This window comes from Passer montanus, unplaced genomic scaffold (assembly GCF_014805655.1).
Source record: "Passer montanus isolate IOZ18808 unplaced genomic scaffold, ASM1480565v1 scaffold71, whole genome shotgun sequence".
NCBI lineage: Eukaryota > Metazoa > Chordata > Aves > Passeriformes > Passeridae > Passer > Passer montanus.
The window spans coordinates 452,891-473,912 of record NW_024372259.1 but is presented as its reverse complement, the minus strand read 5'-3'; the positions used below and the strand labels follow the sequence as shown (position 1 = coordinate 473,912).

The window sequence follows — 21,022 nt, the reverse complement described above, 5'->3', positions numbered from 1 at the left end:
TCTCATGTCCTTCTCTTTTATCTGAGTATTTCCCTCAAGTCCACTGACTAAAAGTAGTCATAAAAATATATTTGCAAGCAAAATTTGTTGAAATTTACAGCATAACACAAATAAATCCACAATATTAATGTTTTCTTCTTCACATCCAGACAACTGTAAGCAAAGTCATGTTGCAAGCAAAAATAACCTGTGTTTATTGGCACAAAACTGTTGTGGAGGATTACCCTCACTATGCTCAGAGTGTGAAAATGATTCAGAGTGGAAGCTCACATTTGTACAGATATTTGGGAACTCAACCTGTGAGAAAGAGGATAGCATGGAGCAAGATTTTATCTTACATATTTTAAGAACACAACATTAAACAACAAGTGTCTAAAATAGCAAAACATTTTTCAGCATATCTTTATAAAAGAATCTGAAAAGATGCACTGGAAAGCAGGAGAAAGTATATCTGAGTGTTTATCTGAAGTATTTGTGCTAGTCTGAGACTCAAAAAGTTGGATACAATTCTCATAAGAATTATAGTTTCTTCTGGGATTTCCAGTTCTTATTTATTCTGATCCTGATCTTATGCAAAGAAAAGAATAAAAAAAATCCCCTATGGCTGTGCAGTTTACAATCATATCAAAACTGGTGGGAAAATAGCTTTAAAATCAGCATCCTCAGTTTCTGAAATTTCTGCAATGGATCAGCTATGCTTTGGTAACATTATTCCCATAAATCATTACACTCAAAAAGAAACTACAGCCTTTAATTTCAGGATATCTGTGAATTTTAAGTTTCTACAGTCATTACATTAAGTAAGATACTTAACAACCTACCTACACAGTAAGAACCTCAGCAAATACATTCCCTGTCAAAATCTGAGGGCATGAATCTCTGATTTAATATTCCTAACAGATCAGATCAGTCCTTGGGGACTTCACTTTTTTTTTTTTTAAATGTGGTCAAGGGATTTATGAAGCCCTAATATTGCTATGTGGGCACATATGCTCTAAGCCACCACCAGTTCAGAGTCCTGCACTGTTTGGCCTCAGATCTGTTGGATGTCCATAGCTCCACATGGAGATAGGTCTAGCTCTTCCTCAAAAAAAAAAACAACCAGAAGCATGAAGTAGATGCCTTCTGTTGGAACTAGTTCAGACTGAATATTTTTTTCATTACCTGTATCTGATGACGTTAAGCAGACGCTGTAAAACCAATATTAATTTATAATTAAATAAATAGAGTATTGTCCCTGCCTGTATTTCTGTTATGGTTTAGAATGCTGCTTCCCAGTTTTGAGACTGTCCCAAACCAGATACTGCTTCCTTGCTCCCACCTTCCCCTCCCTCTTTCTGAGGATGGAGCTGAGAACTGGAGGCACAAAAGGTGAAAATCACCAGCTAAGAACAATTTCCTGGAAATAGCAATGAGATAAGAAAGCAAGCAGTAGCAGTATTAACTACAAAGGTGTACAAAGAGAGGGTGATTTACATGCAAAATGCTCACCGGGCTGGGACAAATGAAAGCAGTGGTGGACAGCTCCAACACCCTTCTCCCAAGAGACACACTCCCTTTTCCTCTGCCCTGGCAATGACCTAAGGAGGAATATTATAACACAATGTCCTGGGCATGCCCCCTCCTGCTGCTCTGGGCTGGAACAAGAGCAACTTATTATCATGAGTCCAGAAAAATGTAATATTTCTTGCTTAAGTCTAAAACAGTAACAGAGCATGCCAGCTATGCCCCTGTAGAATTTCAGCTATGCCACTGAAGAATTTCTTACTGCCTGTCAAATAGAAGAAATCAGATATAATCCAGAGATATCTTCTGAGTAATTTTTTATCTGAATGTTAAGGTGCTGAAATTATTCTAGGTGACTCCATTCACGTTCAAGCAAAATGACTTGACATTTAGGCATATTTCTGCAACATCTTGCAGGTTAAAAGATAAAACCAGGATAATTTATTTCTGGTTGTCAAGCGCAATAATTCATTGCTGCTATAGCTCACATAGGGAAAAAATCTGTTCCTCAATAATTTAATACTTAGAAGTAATAAAACATCCTTTAGGAAAAAATGAAGTAAATAAAACTGAATAAAACCAGGACATCTGTCACGGACAGATGCATAAACATGATCATTTGCACTCTAGTGAGACTGGAATTAGACTGGAAATGTATCATATCAATAATGATGTAATTGTGATGACTTTATGGAATGCCTCAGGGTGTGCTAGAGACATTGCCAATGAGTAAGAATAGGTGAATAATACACCTAAAGAGAAGGGAAAGATACAAGAGGAAGCAGGAAAGGGGAGACCAAAATTGGACTAAATGAATGTCAGGGGTTTCTCACATACGAGTTGACATCTGTTGCTAGATGAGTTGTGCCTGGAGGTACAAGATACCTTGGGATGAGACTATATATTTGTTGAGCAAACAAATCCAGCAAGGATAAAAGTGATCCTGGGTTCTTCCTTTACACTCAGGTGCTTCAAGCTACACCAGTGCATATTGATGCCTCCTCAGAGTCTTTGAACAGTATCTTTCAGAAACATCCACATGCAAGAGACATTTTTGCTTCTTGCTTCAAGCCACAAACCAGCTTGTGTTGTGCATCTGAGCTCTGTGCACCAGGCACATGCAGGATAAGGACACTTCTGCTGCTCAGCAGGCTGCCTGCTGATTTGTTTTCCTAATAATCAGAGCTTGCATTGCTCACAAAATTAGGAAACAATGGATCCTGCTGAAATCAACTCTCTGAGTGCATGCCTTATCCAGAGCTACTGAATCCCTAATCCTTACACAGTCCTTTCCAAACAACCAGACAATCAGATACACTTCAGAAAATATTCTTTACCTTTCCTCTATGTTACAGAAAGCTGAGACAGTGTGTGCTTTGGTATTGAAAAGGCCTCCTGCAATTATATAAATAGAATATGAGACAATTTCCCCCACAGGAAGAGTATATTGCCATGGTAACCAAGAAAGGAAGTCGATTTAGCATTGGAGTTCCCATTTTCCTCAATTTCTGTATTAGCATTTGCTTGTGGCAGTTACGTTATTTAGAACCAAAGAACTTTAATCAAAGTTATAAAATTTCTGGAAGCAGTGGGAGCTTGCTTACATTATGGGAAAGTGTTATTTCTCCATTCTAATAAGTAGACGTTAATATAATCATAAAATGGTTTGGCTGGATCTCTAAAGCTCCTCTAGACCAAGCCTCCTGCCATGAGCAGGTATAACTTCCACAGTGGAAGGCAGCAGAGATCAAATTGCTCAACACTGGCCAAACTGATAATAAGCACTTTCAATGATGGGGCATCCACAACTTCTCTGCAGCACCCATTTGAGTGTCTCACAAGCTTTGTTGGAGAAAAGTTTTTCCTTTTAGCCAACCTAAACCTACCCTCAGTTTGAAAAGTTGATATCACATGCAGAGACTCCTTTGGGTTTGATTGGTTTTTTTTCCCAAGTACTCCTGCTCCTCAATACTTCATATTTGCCACTTAGACTGTAACCAATCCCTTATTTCAAAGCTCATGACTTAGTGGTGAGCTGAAGGAACTGCTGTTGATGCTGGTGCTGGAGAGATTTTTGATTGGGGTCATTGATGCTGCAGAATGTGATTTACATTCAGATAACAGCATCTCTATGAAGGGTTCGTATTAGATGATGTGTAACAGCTGAACACGGGATTCCAGCATGATGCAGTCACCTCAAAGCTCTCAGCTGGTTTGAATTCAGGTGTGGGATACTCTACAGCTGCCTTTAGTGTCTCACCATGGAACCACTGTCCAAAACCCTGCCTCTTCTTGTGGGGGTCTAATGAAATAAAGATTATTTTTTTTTTAAATCGAGAAATAGGATTGCAGAGTTGAAAGACAAATCTTAGCCAAGTTATTTGGTGACCATCTGATTTTGATCAGCTGGTAGAGTAGCAGATCAATTGCAGAAGACAGCCTTCTTCTGATGACCTTCACATTATGTGACAGCATAAAATTAAAGAACATTCTCATGACTACAAGCCTTAGTGTATCTCCTCTTTAATTCATATTTTTCCAAAGAATGTTCTGCATCAGAAGAATTTAAAAAAAAATGTAATTGGAGCAGAAGGCTGTACTTTGTGAAAGATATGTTATGACTGAATAAATGTCTCTATACCATTCAAAAGTCAATGTTCCTATGCATCCAGACAGAATGCTGGCCATCTGTGATGTGCAAGCAATTCCTTTGGACAAGTCACAAACAGATATAAAGAAATGCAAGATTCACTGCGAAATGATGAACTCAGAAGTGGCAGGGACACGCTGCAAGTCAGTGCTCAGAGAGAAGGGGGGTCTAATTCATATTTCTACAGGGATTTGTCCATTAGTGTCAGAACATAGCAGAATAGAGCCTTGCTGCAGATTCCTCCAGACAGTGCTGGAACTTTGTTGTAATGACTTGCAGTGACACTTCCAAACTGTTAGTGGCTCTGGAGTAACTTAATCCTTCATGCAAAAACACTTGCTGCGTAAGAAGACAGACATTAATTGCTGTACTATGGTTTAGAGAGGTCATGAAAAGTGACCTTAAATATAGATTATCACTGAAATATAAGCAATCCATAATAAAAGCTTTGATAACTGTGTCTTGGTCTTTACATGGCACCCACCATATGTATCTAAAGTACTTATGAAGCCAGAAAAATGAAAAAAAAAATTACAGTGATAATCTTGCTTAGATTATCATGAGACAAGGAAGACAAATGTGAAACTGCAATGACCATATGGTACTGCTCATCAGGACTGCATTGAATGACCTAATAAATTCCCTCCATCTCTAGATTATATGAACTCTCACATTTAGAAGTAGATGGTACTTCAATGGTACTTTTTAACAGCTATGCTTACAGTAATTTGAATTTCTTGTGTTAGAAATAACTCACTTTTTTATACAATTGAGGGGGCGGGGGGGGAAAGTCCTCAAAGGAAAAACTGTTTATTTCTATCAAGGAGTCAGCTGAGCTGGGTGTCTGTCTGTCCCCTGAGAGGTCAATACACACACCCTTTATCAAAATGTTAACATTTTATACCCTGTGGCCACTCTCCTCTTTCCCACTGGATGGGTGCTCAGGAATTGCAATCTCTTCTGACCACCTACTCTTCTCTTCCCCTTCCCCCTCATCCCCCTTCCCCCTCTGGTCACATCTTCAAGCCTGCTTCTCTCCTGATTCCCAAAAATACTTAACAGGTGAAAGGAACCCATTAACAAAACCACATAGATAACAACCAGTAGGAAACAGAATTAACAATTTACCTTGTTTTTTACTCCACAGTCTTTTTGGGCTGAAGCAAAATGTTATTTTGTTTCTCACACTGGCCTGTGCAGTAGTAGCTCTTGCACTTTCTCTTTTCTCTTTCTCTTCCTTTTCCTCTATTTCCTCTTTATTGTACTTCTGCTTTAAATGTGGATAACTATTTAGAAGACAAGAAAAGGTGATGGGGTACAAACCCCTTGCCACTGTCTGCTTCAATTCCCATCCATAATAAATACATATAATATTTTGTACACAGCAATTATAGAAAGGGCTGTGATTTTTCCATCAGGAACCATTGACAAATTAGCATAAAATAGCATTAATGAAGAAACAATTATATCTGAAGGCCTTTTATTGTTTGATTTCTACTATTATTGTTCCTTAACAACTCTAATCACTGACAGTGCACAAATATATTTACCTCTCCAGCTCCATTTAGTCCAAAACAAAAGTGAACAACCATCTTATATTACACTTCAATCATTCTAATTGTTAAAATTCATTCTTACTTTGTGGCAATAACGCAGGAAACAATTTACCAAAGTGATCCTAACAGCATCCAAATTATTCACGTTTCCATATACACAACATTTAAGTACTAAGATCTGCAGTCTATTTTTTCCTGGACCTTGACTGCACATCACTCCAAGTATCTTTTCACTTGATAAACACAAATTCACATTATTTTTTTAACAAGCTCACAAAGCAAAGCTGAATCTGAGCACCCAACACTGTTCAGCAGGGAGTATGGACAGAATGGGAGCCCTGCTGTGCCCAGACAAAGCAAGGAAGAGAGAAATAGTCAGAAAAGGGAGAGAGAACAGAGTTTATCAGCAGTCCTTAGATCCCACACGATCCTGCTGTGTGGATGGTTCTGGAGCTGAGCTTGTGAAAGAACAAAGGAAGTTGTTTGCCCCAGTAGGTTCTTTCCCTTCATTCAAATAAATTTGCAGGACTCCTCTGCTGGAATCCGAAATGCAAGGAACTCTCAGAACTCTGGGCCTCTAAGCCAAAGCTTAGAATTAAACACAGGATTTGATGTGAGACTTTGGGAAAGGCTTCCAAACTCAGGTGCTTGAAGCAAGAAAGTGGATTTACAGTTTAAAGCAGAGACACATTAAGTAAAGGAAAGTTTAGAGTTTAATGGTTTAAGATACAGAAAAAAAATAAAAGTAGTTGCACAGGTAAACAAGGAGTTTTGGATGCAGTAGTGCAGGTTTGTGTGTCATAACAAGATTGGCTAAGAAAGCTTACTCTGTAGCATGGGTCCACAAGATGAAATATTTAAGGATTGGGTTAAAAACATACATGTCCTTGTTAGCAGTGTTTTATTGTTCAATAACTCTTAAAAGATATTTTAACTAATGGTCTTGTGGCCTTCTGAACTGTGCTGTAACAGTGTGAGCCTAATTCAGCCTACACAGAAGATAAAAAATAAACCACATAATTAAAAACAATTCAGAGGTCCTGCCTCTAATTCTCTCCAAAATCCCCCACAAGTGAATTGTCCCACTCTTCTGTCTCCTTTCTGGACATAAACCTCTGGTGTTGTGAATAGTTTTCTGTACACAATGTTTGAGATACAAACATGCCTGGTCCTCCACCAAAGTCCCAGCTGTATCCTAACAGACATAAAATAAATAAAAAATTAATAAACTACCCATCAGAATAGGTTAAATTATCAAATATCCAGGGAAATAGATCAACTATCAGGGAGCAAGGCTAGATATCAGGGAATCAGAAGCACAAATATTGCCCATAAACCTCAGGAATTTTGGGTGAGCTCCCAAAGGATAAAAGAGCAGAAAACATTCAGATCAAATAACACTCATGGATCAGGGCTAAAAGTTTACAGACCATTTGGGTATTAAACATCTCTAAAACCCCAGAAAAACGGACTGAATGTGTAGCATTTGAGTATTTGATGTGCTGGCTAAGAGTCTGAACATACCATGACTGCTGAAAAGAGCTTTAGAGAAAATGTCATGGTGGGAAAAATGTCTAGAAGAGAGTTACATAAATATTTTTCCTGATTTTATTAGGCAGGAACACATAAGTTAGGTAAGGAAAGAAAGAAGCCATGAAGACAGAATTTCAGTGCTGCTGTAAGCAGAAACCTGTGTCTCAGAAATGTGTTGCAGGATATTCACTGGTTCAGTAACACTGGGTTTGATTAACTGAACCCAACCAAATTACAATTAGGGGAGAAAACTGGTGTTTCACATGCAGAATAATAATCTTCTTAGATAAGAATTACTGCTGAAACTGCTCCAATTCTCAAATAATCTAATAAATAAAAGAGGGCTAATGTTAGTACAGATTTAATTTTAACAAGTGGACAGTTTGTAGGAAAACTGCTCATTTATTTTAAGAATAGATAAAATAAGTTGCATAGAATTGTTCCTTTGGATTGCTGGTGTTTTCTTTTTAATTTTAGATGACATTTTTCATTTCAGAAAGTCAGCCTTTGAGAGTTTCAGGCAATGAGTTGATGAAGGAAACTAAGGAGCTTAAAGTTATATAGGATTTTTCATTTCCAGATATATATTACTTCTTTAATCTCACATCATGTACAAGAGGAAAAACAATAAAAGAGAGGACTCTGAATCTGAGGAGATGAGTAACTCCTCCTGTAATCTTGTTAGGGGTAAACACTAGGCAGTGATAAAATAAATGTCTGAAGGAAGATGTGCCTTGAAATCAAGAAGAGAAAGAGAATTTGTTCATTGCTTCAATAAAGATAAACTAGTCTTTGAAAAAAAGATGTTAAAACAGATGGGGAAAGATTTTGTGGTCATATAAATTAAAACAAATAAGTAAGAAGGGGAGATGATCTGCTATAGAGGCATTTGACAATGAAGCTACCCTTTAAAAGGGAAGGCTCCAAAATCAATACCATGCTTTAATTTTCACTAAGGAAGAGGTAATGGGGATGAAACTGTGGAACTGACTCTAATGGGAATAACAGTCAAAGGTTCCAGTGCATTCAATTAAGGGAACACAATCCTCAAATTCTGAAAGAATTGATATGTGAAAACCGGTTCTCATAACGAGGATTTTAAACAGGAAGCATTTCAGGGCAGATTATAAACCATTATCCTGTCCTGCACTCACTTATTTTTGTAAAAACTCTTTGATAAGTTTAAAACATGAATGATCATTGTTTTCCAGAGTAATTATATAAGAGAAATATGTAGGGGTATTAAGGAGAAGATGTTAATTAAAAAATGATCTAATTGTAAAGGTAGGTTTTTGTAGGAACATACCAGTGGTGTTACAGGCGCTGATCTCTTTTGAAATATTTTCCTTTTCTTCTTGGTCCTAAAAAAATACAAACAGAAGTGGTAGTGATCAAAACACTATCCCCAAAAACATGATGCTACTAATAACGCATACATTCCTCAACAGTTCTGCAAAAATCATCCTGCTCTAAATAACCACTGAGATCAAGATTAAAAAAACCATGAAATCAAATTCTTTACACAGACAGGTATCACAATTGCAAAACAGCAAAACATTAATTTTGGCTTCTTTTTTTGAATTATTGTATTACTAGACCAAGCCATTTTATCAGTGTACAGTTTACAGACTATGTTACCAATTTGTTTTTTATAAACATTTAATCTCAATTCCCATAAAACACAATGCTTCTCTTTAATCCAGCTATTCAGTTTTGAATTCCCCTGCAATTATGGAAATCCCCCACGTGTCTTGGCTTGCTTCACCAAGAATGAATCATTAGTGAAAAGGAGCACTTGATTTCCAACAGTTGCAACCACTGGATTGTATTCCTTTCTCTAATAGAAAAATACCTCTGGATCATTTGCCACTTTATGTCTTTAATGATAAATGCCTACATTTTGCCACCATAAGACCTTACCCAGGGCTGTGAAAATTCTATATTCTTAAATTATCATGAAAGTCAAACACAGCCCCATTAGACTGGAGGGAAAAAAGAAGTCATCCACTGAAAAGGAACCATTCAAATCCAAACTGTGGGGGGTCCCAGCTGTTGGTTTTTCTGGGTCTGGATTGAAGACACTTGGGACAGTAATTAGTGTTCAGACTCAAGTGTTTGTTATTTCTTATCAGTAAAACAGTCTCACCACTACTGTGAGTGGGGTAGCTTTTCATTAGAAGGCACAAAATGGCTAACAATCCTTGTTACAAGGTCTTTTAAGACTAAACTATCCAATTAAGAACTGACACCTAGATTATTTTCCCTTTTAACCCAATAACTGATCCTAAAGATCCTGCAATGTGGACTTTACTGCCCAGTTACCAAATGCCACCCAAACCCATGAAGAAGAAGGAAGAAGAAGAAACCCAGGCTGACACCCTGTGCCCTCCATCTTGCTTCCATTCACAACATACTAAAAATCCCAAAACTGAAATTTCTCACCAAGTGATACACCTACACTACTCTCTATAATCTATTGCACAATTTCGTGGATTCTAGTCTACCTTGAAGTCTGGGAAACGTTCTCCCTGAATGAGGGTCAAAGTCAGTGCTCCCCTGGGGGTCAGGGCACCCCAGAGCAAACAGAGAAATATTCCTGGTGCCCTGGGCTTCCACACCAAACCAGCACATTGCCTGGTTCAAAACACCTGGGGTTCCAAATTCAGAACACTCTGCTGTAGGAGTCCCTGGTGCCTTGTTCTCTTCTGCAGGGTTTAAAATTAGAATTAGTAATTAGAATTGGTAAAATTAAAGGCAATGGGCAAAGAACAGTCTGCTTGGTAATAGAATTTTTACAGTTAGCTTATAGCATTTACACAGTTCTATAGTGATATTCTTCTATTTTTTAATACTTCCTTTTGGAAATGCCACAGGATATTTAGGTTTTCAAGGAATATTTGAAGGTTTATTTGAAGGAATGGAAGAAGGTTTTTAAGGAATATTTGTGTTAGCCTTCAATATGCAGCACTCGCCCATTTTTGAACATTAAATTTATCATACATAGAATTTTGCTGAAAGATTTATTTATTTTTGGAGAATAAACCTACAGGTTTCTTGCTGTCAACATAAGCTCACTTCAGATCAGTAGATGCCATTCCCATGCAGAGTGTTTGCTGCCAAAATTATTTTTGAGAACCAAAACATGTTGTCCTTGTAATGTATTTTACCTCTCCCAAGATTTTATTCTCCTGAGAAAGATGCTAAATAATTTACTTTATTTGTTAGTCCTCATATGGAGTGGTTTACCATGTTTATATGAATAAAGAGCTACTCATTATTTTTACTCTTGACAGCCCATTTATACAGGTGTGTAACCTGCACCACATCCACTGGATCAGAGAGCTGTTGTTGATCTCAGCTGGACTAAAAGGAAGCTCACAACCCAATCATTTGTCTTGGCCTAATGCTTAAGCCACTGTGCTTTTGGACAACTTGTCTTGCAGAAATGTTCTTCACCTGTCACTGCTGGGATATTAAATAAAAGAGATATAAACCTGCCTACTGATTCAAGAGTTGCAGAAGACTGAAATACCCTCATAAATTATTAGGCTTTAAAGGGTTTCAATTTTATATGAATCTATAGCTGACCTAGTAAATAAATAAATATTACAAGTCCCCCTTGAAATACCAAGAAGAATTTGTAAGAAGGTGCCTTTCCAAAAACATTTATTAGCCAAGCTCACACTACCTTGCCTCAAATATAAATTTTTAGACCCTGTATGGAGATAAATGGATGAAAGTTAAGCATCTGTGATAATCAGACAGATTAAACACTGTAATGACATATTTTAAATCTACAAGTGATAAATATTTTAATTATTAGACATTGTCAAGCATTAGTACTTGTCTGAAAGGGTGATAAAAGTTTAACTTCTCAAGGAAATGATTATAGTATGATCAAAATCAATCAGTCAGTCATGGCTAATGGCTAACAGAGGCCATTTGATTCTTCCCCAAGAGCTGGTTTGCAGCCACAAACAGAATGAAGAGCTGCTGAAGCACCAACACTCTCTCTAGGCAAACACAAAAGTTACATCTTTCATATTCAAATAAAAGTGTCCTACAGTTCAGCACATCCATATCAGAGCAGCAAAAACATTTTTTCAGAACTTGCTGAAATATTTCATGGGGTATTTTTGAACTGTCAATACAAGTATTTTACTGAGTTGTGAGATATCATGGCACAAGCCATGTTTTTTTAAGAAATGGAAAAGTTTCAGTCTTTCATCCTACAACTCAGTTCACCAAGGTCTATTTTTATCATACAGGAAAAAAATTGCTGTAGAGCAGTGTGCATTTCACAGTGTAGCAGAAAGGAGGGCAGGTTTTTTTTCCTGAATTTTTAAATACTTGTTAACCTCTGCACTCAACCTCAGCAGAACCTGGCAAGTGACACTCCCAGTCCTGTATTTTCTAAGGCAATAAATTCCATTACATATTTACTCAGCTGATCCAAAATTACCTATCCATGGTGCCTTTTTAAAGTTTTCATTAGCATTCAGCTAGTTTTGCTAGTGTTCTATCAGATATTTCTTTTGTTTTAATAATAGTTGCAGTGTTGCAGGTTTTATGCCCTTTTTTTTGATGCAGCCTTCAGGATGTTATTCCGTTCTGGAAATTAGAGGTTTCAAGGTGAGAGATTGACTTTTCCTCATGTCTATGAGAGGGACTGGATTTTTTCTGTGATATGCAGCCTGCTTGGAGTCTGACTTATGACGTGGCAATATTAAATACACTACTGACAATGGCCACAACTTCAAAAATATGACAGGATCCTTCCCCTACCTTCAGCAGATAAATCCCTTTTGAGAAAAACAGTGCCCAAATCCATGTTTCTACCACAATTTTTGTCTATAGGTGAAATTTCTCAAAGTCTGGCTAGGATGAAGCTTATCCTATGCTGTGTTTTAGATTTGTGACCCAAACCGTAACACAGTCATGTTTTAATTCTTTAGTGCCTGCACAGCATCAAACTCTGTTCCTCACTCTGCCTCCTGGTGAGTGTGTTGGGAGATGTGAGAGCTTGGGAGAGCACGGAGCCAGGCATGTGGCCTGAGCTAATGGATATTGTTCATCTGATGCCATGCTCATCAATAAAGAGGGAAAAGAGGAGGTTTAGGGAGGTTTAGCCATCCCTTTCTTGGGAACTGTCAGGGCACAGGTCTGCTGCTGAAAGGTTGTGTGTGACAGCCTTTGCATCACTTCATTGTTTTATTTCTCTCTTCTTCCACTTCTCCTTAACTTACCAAACAGTTTGTATCTTGATCCAGCAGTTTTGTCTATTTCAAATAGAATTCTAGAAGTCATTCTGGGCACAAGAACTGTTAAAATTTTGTGTATGTAGGTGTTGATGACACTAATATACAAAGTGTGTATGTAAAACTGGAGTATATTGAAATGCAATGCCAAAACTTGTGGCTGGTATTGAGAACTGGAAAAGATGTAAAGCTCCTTAAAGTTTCCTTCTGACTATAATATTCAAACTTTTTTCATAGAATTATTCCACATTGGAAGGAGGTGGCCAATGTAATAACGCAATTCGCAAGTTCAAAAATTCATTTTATCTGTTAAAAGTCAGGGAATATTGGTTTGTTATTCCACTGTCACATTTGCAGAGATCCAAGCTATCTGCACTTGTGGCACATAATTCAGCATATTACAAGCTCCTCATCATTGTTTTCCTTCAGATTTTATTATCTACCATAAATACCAGCTGCTAAGTCATTTTATGTAGTCTGTTGATGAACAGCTTCAACACAGAGACAAAGCCAATGGAACATTTTCGTGTCTTTTTGCAACTCATAACCCAGAGCTGTGATCCTGAGTGAACGTGATCATCACACTCAAATATTGGCTGTCCCTAGAGCCAGAGGTAACTGGGTGGGGAGAGGAGCTAAAGGTGTGTTTCCAAAGCTTTGCTGCTCAGAGATGCTGCCAGCCACTGCCTGTCCCTCAAGGAGATGAGCTTTCTGTCAGAAAAGTTTCTGACACGTGAGTTTCTCCCAGAACGAATTCATGGAATTCTCTGCTCACTTCTCTGTTCACTCAACACCTTATCAAGTCCTAATGACAGAGAGATAAAGTATCTTTTTGGCATCATTTGGCCCTAAAGTTATCCCAAATCTAGTTCCTCTTTTATCTGTTACAGATAAGGAAGGTAGAGAATTAAGGAGTTTTCTATAAACAGGGATTGAATAACTTCACATTGTCATTTAACACCAGAAAACACCAGAAAATAAACTTGCCTTTTTAAGACTTGATTGCTTTGCTGCAGCTATAATTCGATACAAACTATTAACTACAACATCAATTTCTAGTTTAACCACATGTTACCAGTGGACTGCCTAATTATGGGGAGATTAAGTGGCTGGCAAAGCAAATTTTATGGAGAAGAAGCTGCCACTAGTAGAAGTTTTATGCTATTTTGTGTTTCTACTTGACACAGGAATTCTGAGATTTGAGATAATATTAGATATGTCAGTGTTTAGTGTTTTTTTCCTTCCTTTTTTATGTGTGAGTAGAAAGATATTTTGTTGTAAGCATATGTCATAAAGGAAATGTAAATGAATAAAACATAAAAGTAAATAAAATTCCATGACATGAACTTGGTATGTGTCTACTTCATGAATATTGATTTGCACATTTATTTTTTAATCTGTCAGATTAAATCATTAATGAAGCTGAAGCCTCAACATGAACTCTATTAAGGGTGATCTAACCACACAAGTACTTCATAGGGAAATACTTTTATTTTTCAGAGTTATGTGAAAATACTGCTTATTCTGGCAGTACAGTCTTGGTTTTCTCTGGCAAAATAGAATGGAATTATGTGCAGAAGTACACCTAAATCCTATTGTCATAACTGAGGGGAATCATTCCCTTTAGTTTGGGTAGCATATCTTCAATAATGAATGGTGACTTGGTGTTTTCAGTGCACTGCTCCTTATAATGCATCTGAATTCTTAAAAAGAGGAAGAAAAAAGGTACTTGTGGAAATTAACTAATGAATAATTAGGCTGCACTAAGCTGTATTTTGCCCTCATTATTCTGTATTTAGCCTATTGGAAGAACTTTGCCCTAGTTTGTTTCACAGGATCTTTCAAGAGATATTTAATTAAAAACTATTCATCTCTATTAGTGACAAGTCTCAACTTTTAATTGAAATGTCATGCCAAGCCAGCTTTGGTTGAGTCAGGTTCAAGACCTGATAATGGAAGTTCTCAGCTGGCATTAAAAACCCTTATTTCTGGCTTTTTCTGTTACTTTCTCATTCTCCAGCCCACAGCTCTATGTCGTGGTTTCTGCCAGTTAATATTTCTGAATTTCTGCCCTGATTTCCAGCCTGTGCAGAAGGGAGGGCTCTGTGGGTACCACTCCATCCTCTGTGGTCACTGCTCTTTCCAGTGTAGACTGAGCCACAGCCACAACTGGAAAGCAAAATTTGCTCTATCCTCAGCAGACAGATGTTCTATAGAACCCAATGTAATAAACTATAAAACCCAATGGAGTGGGTTTTTGTCCTAAAGTAAAACTTAACAATTTTATTTTTCTTTTAATTGAGATAACCCATAAATTCTAGTAGACGCAACCAGCTTTTACTTTTAATTACCTTTCTGAGGAGATAAAATATATAAAATGTATAAAATGTATATAAAAGATATATTAGTTTTAATAATAAATTGACAATATAAAAACAAAAAACAAAATGTCCTAAAGTAACTTTATAACACTAAATGATATCCCCATTCATCTATTTAACCCAAAAATAAGTTTTATACCTTTAAAGCTAATTCTGAAAACAAAATCTAGAAACTATACAACTCTATATTAACAATCTATAAAGCTACAAATATATGAAAAAGGTAAATATCTTTAAGCATTAACACCAGTGCTTTCCACACCAGGTGAGATAGTTTCAGAGCTGTTTCCCAATACCAGAACATTTGTCACTGTGAGCAGGACAGCAGTCCAAGTTCCAGAGCACCATCATGGCCTCGGAATTCAGACTTTTTTTCCCCTACAATACTCAGATTTTTGATTGTATCAATCCTTCTTGAAAAAAATAAAGGAAAACAAAAAAAAACCCCAAAAACCCCTTACATCTCTAATGGACCAGAATACAATACTCAGATTTTTGATTGTATCAATCCTTCTTGAAAAAAATAAAGGAAAACAAAAAAAAAAAACCCAAAACCCCCTTACATCTCTAATGGACCAGAAAAGTTTTCAACTCATAGTACTGGAAAATTTGTTTTTTCTTGACTTAGATTCACAGAACTATTAAATTTGGAAAAAACCTTTAAGATCATCATCAAGTCCAACCATCAGCCCAGCGCCACCACCATGCTCACCAATAAATCACATCCTCAAGTGCCACAAACACGTTTTTTGAACTCTTTCAGGGAAGGTGACTGGAATATTTGCAGTCGCATGCTGATCATAGCAATATCAGATCAGTAAGATGTGATAGTTCCAAGGTTTGAAGTCTCCATTAAACATCAGATTGACAAAGAAATTGATTTATTTGGACACATTGCATAGGAGATTTAAAGTGGAATTCTGAATAAATGGAGTTGTTTCAATTAAAAAAAAACCAAACCAGTCCTCAGTTAAAGCAAAGACAAAACCAAGTAATTTAACCTATTTTCTCATTTTTTAAAGACAATCATACATAACTAATTGACTCTTTTTTGTTAATAAATTAATTAACCTTAAATCTGGGGATCTATTCTTTTATACTGCCTTCAACAAAGACAATTGTTTTACAGAAACAAGGTAGTTTATCCTCCTGAAGGACTTTATGGAATCTGTCTGCATAGAGTACATTAAAAATTAATCTAATTAGCTGAATTAATTCAAAATACACACTTAAAAGGGTTAAACTGAGATTAGGACATAGCTGTGTTATAAATTATACAGATATGAATACCAGACAATATCTGAAAAAAAGGGCTAATGTAAAAAGCAGCATTAAGAAAGAAATCAGAGGTATAGGAGGGGGAAGGCCCACTGTTAAAAACATGTTAGCAATAATTGGGTCTAAGAAGTGGATTTTCCACAGAGGTGTACTGACAGGTCAAGTTCCTGCTCTTTTTAATTTTCAGATTTATAGAGTATTTGGGGTTTGGTTTGGTCTGGAGCAGGGCTAAGTAAAGCTGCTCCAAAGGGAAAAAAATATATATAATGTAGGAGAAAAGCTGACACTAAAGTCTAGTTAGAAGAGTTATTTTCAAGAAGGAATTTCAAGATCTCATCAGGAGTGAACAAAGTGGAGAAGAATTCTCCAGGAGTGATGCAGGAGGAGTGGAAGGGCTGGGGATACTCATGGACACAGAGTGACAGATAATGGGTTTGAGCATTTCTGGCTCTCATCCATCAGGTCCATAAACATAATAGCTAAAGCTTTAAAGCAGATTGACTACTTGTCAAATAATCTAGGAAAGAATTGGTAATTATGCATACATCTGAATTCTGGAAGAATTCAGCTTTTACAGTGCTGCTGCCTGTAGTATCAAGACCAAGAGGAGTGGAAGTGAGGTGCTGCTCACTCTATAAGGGAATTCCATGTCTGACTTCTCTGAGGGAACTTTCTTGAACAAAACACCACCTGTGCATGAATTTAAGCTCTGAAATTCTGCTTTCTCCCTTCTAAACATGTCAAACTTCACTGGGCTTAACAAAGAATCAGACTTTGAAATCTGAGATCACAGATTTCCCATTATTGCCTTTCAACCTCGCTGTAATCTCTCTCATTTGAAGGATTGAACAGGATGAGTTCTAACACATCAGGTAGCTAATTTTTGAGTCAGAGGTGCTTGCCTTTTCATTTGTATCCTAGCTGAGGTCCAGAGCTATAACACTGTCTTCTTAAACATTGATTCCAATGGATTTAAGTAAAAAACTTAAGATATAACTAAAGATATAACTGCCTGTCTGTCTCACTCCATGATGGAAGCAAACTTTTCTATCTTAACAATGTTGTTTTCAGCCTGACAAGATAAACTGTGAATTACCAGTTTCCAAACCTCCTGTCTAAAATAAATCAAAGATCTTTCTAATCTGAGAAGCCTGTGTTGGGGTCCCTGACAATACATCCAATTATTGAATGTTTTTCTTGTCTGCAATATAATGTCTGAGAAAAAAATATAGTATTTTCTTAATTTTGATTATGTTTTCATTCACATTTTAAACACAGCTTTTTGTGAAGTTATCCAAAAATAACGTCATGACCATAGAATTTGAAATTGTAACAAATCCCACACATGCCTACAGATTCTACTTTGCAATTAAGATATTTCCTAGCTGGTTTTGCTCATCCCTTCTTAGCAGACAGTCTAATGAGGCAGGTAAGAAGTGTTTTATAATACTCACACGTATCTGTAAACCAGACTTAATGTCTCCTGAAGAAATGCAACCCCTGTGTAAAACAATATATTCTGTAGTACTCTTTACCTTGGGATCTCAAAGTGCTTTTGTGGTGGTCTGGCCCTGCCTGGAGGCCGGGTGCCCAACAAAGCTGCTCCATCAGTCCCCTCCACAACTGAACCAGATAGAGAAAATGTTGCAAAAAAAAAATCAAAAAGAAAAAGGCAAAGGAAAATAAAAGAAAGAGAAAAGAAATGTGGCAGCAGCTCTCTGGCTACAGAGAGAAACACAACTGTCCCAGACATCGTTCTGGGAAAGGCTGTGAGGAAATCAAGGAATGAGAAACAATTCTTAACTTGCTGCAGCTGGTGTTGTGAACATGTGGAATGTGTTAGGGAAATTTGCTTACCAAAGGGTGGTTTCTTAATTAGCCCATGGTGATGGTGTTTTAATTAAAGGACCAATCAAGTCCACCTGCAGTGAACTAGGGTCTAAAAAGAATGGGTTTCTTAATAAAATATGATCAGCCTTCTGTAAATATCTTGATTATTACCCAGTCCTGGCCTGTTGTGATGATAAAGAAACAGGAAAGTGAAAAAGAAGAAAAAAGTAAGGCTGCCTTTACATAATTGGAAGAAGCCATGTATTGACAGCTCTGGTTTTCAGGAGGCTGGAAGTCCTTAAGGACTTAAATTTCAAAGATACCTCCTCTGGTGGTGGCCACAACAAATTCAGGATATTTATGGAGTGCATTTATGGAGTGTAACTTCCTGGCACCAGTGTTCAAGGAGACAATGAGTGGTAGTGCTTTGGTGGATCTCATAAATAAGAAAGGGATGTTTGGAATGTGAAGCTTAGTGACAGTTTTGCCTGGGCTGGCCATGAGATCATGACAGGATATTGAGAGTAGAAAAGTGAGAAAATGTGAAATTACAGCCCCAGATAGCAGGATAGCAGCCTGCTGAGTGACTTAGAAGATGGAGAAAATAAGTCTGTAAATATTTTCCACGCATAAGGTACACAAGAAGGTAGTTGGAAGAAGCCAGCATGGATTTATGTCTGACCAAAATATTTCCTTTCAACAATTATTTTGTCTTCTACTTGGGGAGACCAGAAATTTAAGAAATAGCTTAACTGGAACATGAACAACCACTGTCAATAAGATTTCTACAAGTCAGAATTTCCCAAACAACAGAAAAAAGAAAGAAAAAAAAAAACTTTGAAAGATTTTAAGCTGGAAAGACTAAGTCTGTTGTCAGTACAAATGTAGAACTCACGTTTTAAGTAATTTACATTTTAAGAAATTAACTGTTACAGGTATTTTCCAATTCTGCCAGTTTCACTGCCCATGACTTAATAAGTAGAGTGGCTTTACCTACTAAATCCTAAATATACTTCATACATCTTAGTAAAGTTTTTCGTTCTTAGACAGATCCATTCACATGACAAAAAAAATACACAAGATGGCAGTAGGCACCTGCAGAGCTACAGAACTGTAATGACTGTCAAATTTTAATAAATTCCCAGGAATTTAAATACAATTTCTAAAAAAACAACAAAAAAAAAACCAACAAAAAAAACCCCACAAAAGCCCCCAAAAAACCATACCCTAAAAAGGAAAAAAGATAAGAACAGGACCCATGCTGGCTTTTACCACAGGGTCATGCAGGGCATTCTAATTTGCTAATATTGTCTGGAATTTTTTCATTCTGGAATATGAAGATTTATCTGTATCAAATTGTTATGTTGGCTACAGACCTCTTATCCAAAGGCTCAAGTGAATTAGGAAAATGGTGGATTTTCAGTTTTATATTGGACACACTAAGGATTTTAAACTTCTAAAAAACATACATATGTCAGGTTTCTACTGGAATTCTCAACGTGCATCCTAGCACTTCAGAAAAGTGTATGAGATATTCTCCTGCAGTTTCAGAAGCATAAATACCTCTTCAGGCCTTTAAAAATATATTTTTACTGTTATTTAACAAAATTGTGAAAGAAATAAAAATACCATGTGTGCTTTCATTACTGGGAGTATGCTGGGGTTTTTTTGTTTGTTTCTTAAATCATTGGTAAAGATACATGTTGGAAATGCTAGCAAGAATGCATTAAGAAAATGCTAAATTAAGTCATTCTAATACCTGTTTGGCAGATTTAAGTGCTATTAAATTCAGGTATGTGAATATTATTTATTTTACTGACAAATGCATATTCCAGCAAACATCCCACATGCAGTCTTGTAGTTGTTAAATTGCTGCCATTTGATTAACAAAAATGCTCTTTGTGCTTCTGAATCTTCAGTGATGTCATGATGAATATATGTGTTCTCCTGCGCAAAACAGGGTTTTAAAATAACCCAATAATAATCGGAAGACTTTCTTTTTTAGAAGTAGTTGCTTTAGACAGTAAGAGTAGTGTATGATTTCCCTTTACAGAGGTGGTTAATGCAGCTTAGGACCTGACACTGCTGGCTGTAATTCTTGCACTCAGTGGAGAGTAGAGAAGAAAGAAGAACTCTGCTTGGTGTTTTAAACATTTACCTCAACATCTCTGCAATTAGAAAGTGCCATTCCCACAGTATCTGGGGGACTGACTTCCTCAGGGAAGCCTGAACACAGAAGGATCTGCTTGGTGAATGGCTTTGCTCCATCTAATGTTTAAAGTTGGAATTGAACAGTTTTAAATTTGAAATAGACCATTTTGCTATTGAAACTGATATTTTACACTAAAGACTGGCGTATGAAGAGTTGCACATGAGTGTATGCACAAAGAAATTCAATCCAATATCAAACTGATCAGGCTGTACTGTGGACAGGGCACTGCTCACTTGGGGAGCCCAGAATCCTCTGCCCATCACATGGGAAATTAAAAATCATTAATGTTCTTTACATTTTGGCCAGCCCTTCAGTGCCAGCAGTTGGATTAGGTGATTATTTGAGTTGCCTTCCAGCTGGACTAGTCTGTTCTGTTCCTCCTTTTCACAAACTGGTTTAAACACAGAAGACCAAAGGAAACGAAACCTCAGTGAATAAAATGAATTGAACCCAGAATGGTTTGAAATATACCCAAAAACATGATTGAAACCAAATGAGGTTATATGTTGGTGTAAAAAAAAACTTGATATATTTTACTTAATAATAAAAAAAAGGTAAAGAGGAAGGAGGAAGGAAGGAAGGAAGGAAGGAAGGAAGGAAGGAAGGAAGCTCACTGCTGAGAGTCTTTCATGGCCAGAAGTGCAAGGGCCAGGCTAAACAAACAGGTGGGGATACAGACTAATCTCTGAAACTTTGGTGGATGCTAAATAAAAATTTCTGATGTTGATACTTGCTATTGTCAATATCAGAATGATACATCTATAATTGACAAAATCAGATTAAATGGATCACAGGGAGTTCTACAGGATTAATTTAGT

At 36.9% G+C, this 21,022-nt stretch overlaps 1 protein-coding gene across 1 annotated transcript in view; it reads right to left on the bottom strand.

The window, feature by feature from the left end:
- Positions 1 to 17,889, bottom strand: part of CCDC180 (coiled-coil domain containing 180) — a 59,021-nt gene extending 41,132 nt beyond the window's left edge. The window contains exons 1-3 of the mRNA XM_039730356.1: positions 17,698 to 17,889; positions 5,285 to 5,442; positions 1,492 to 1,580 (exon numbers count right to left, since the gene is read on the bottom strand). The gene's annotated coding sequence lies outside the window, so the exon portion shown is untranslated. The remainder of the gene's footprint in view (positions 1 to 1,491; positions 1,581 to 5,284; positions 5,443 to 17,697) is intronic.
- Between the last annotated feature and the right edge of the window lie 3,133 nt (positions 17,890 to 21,022).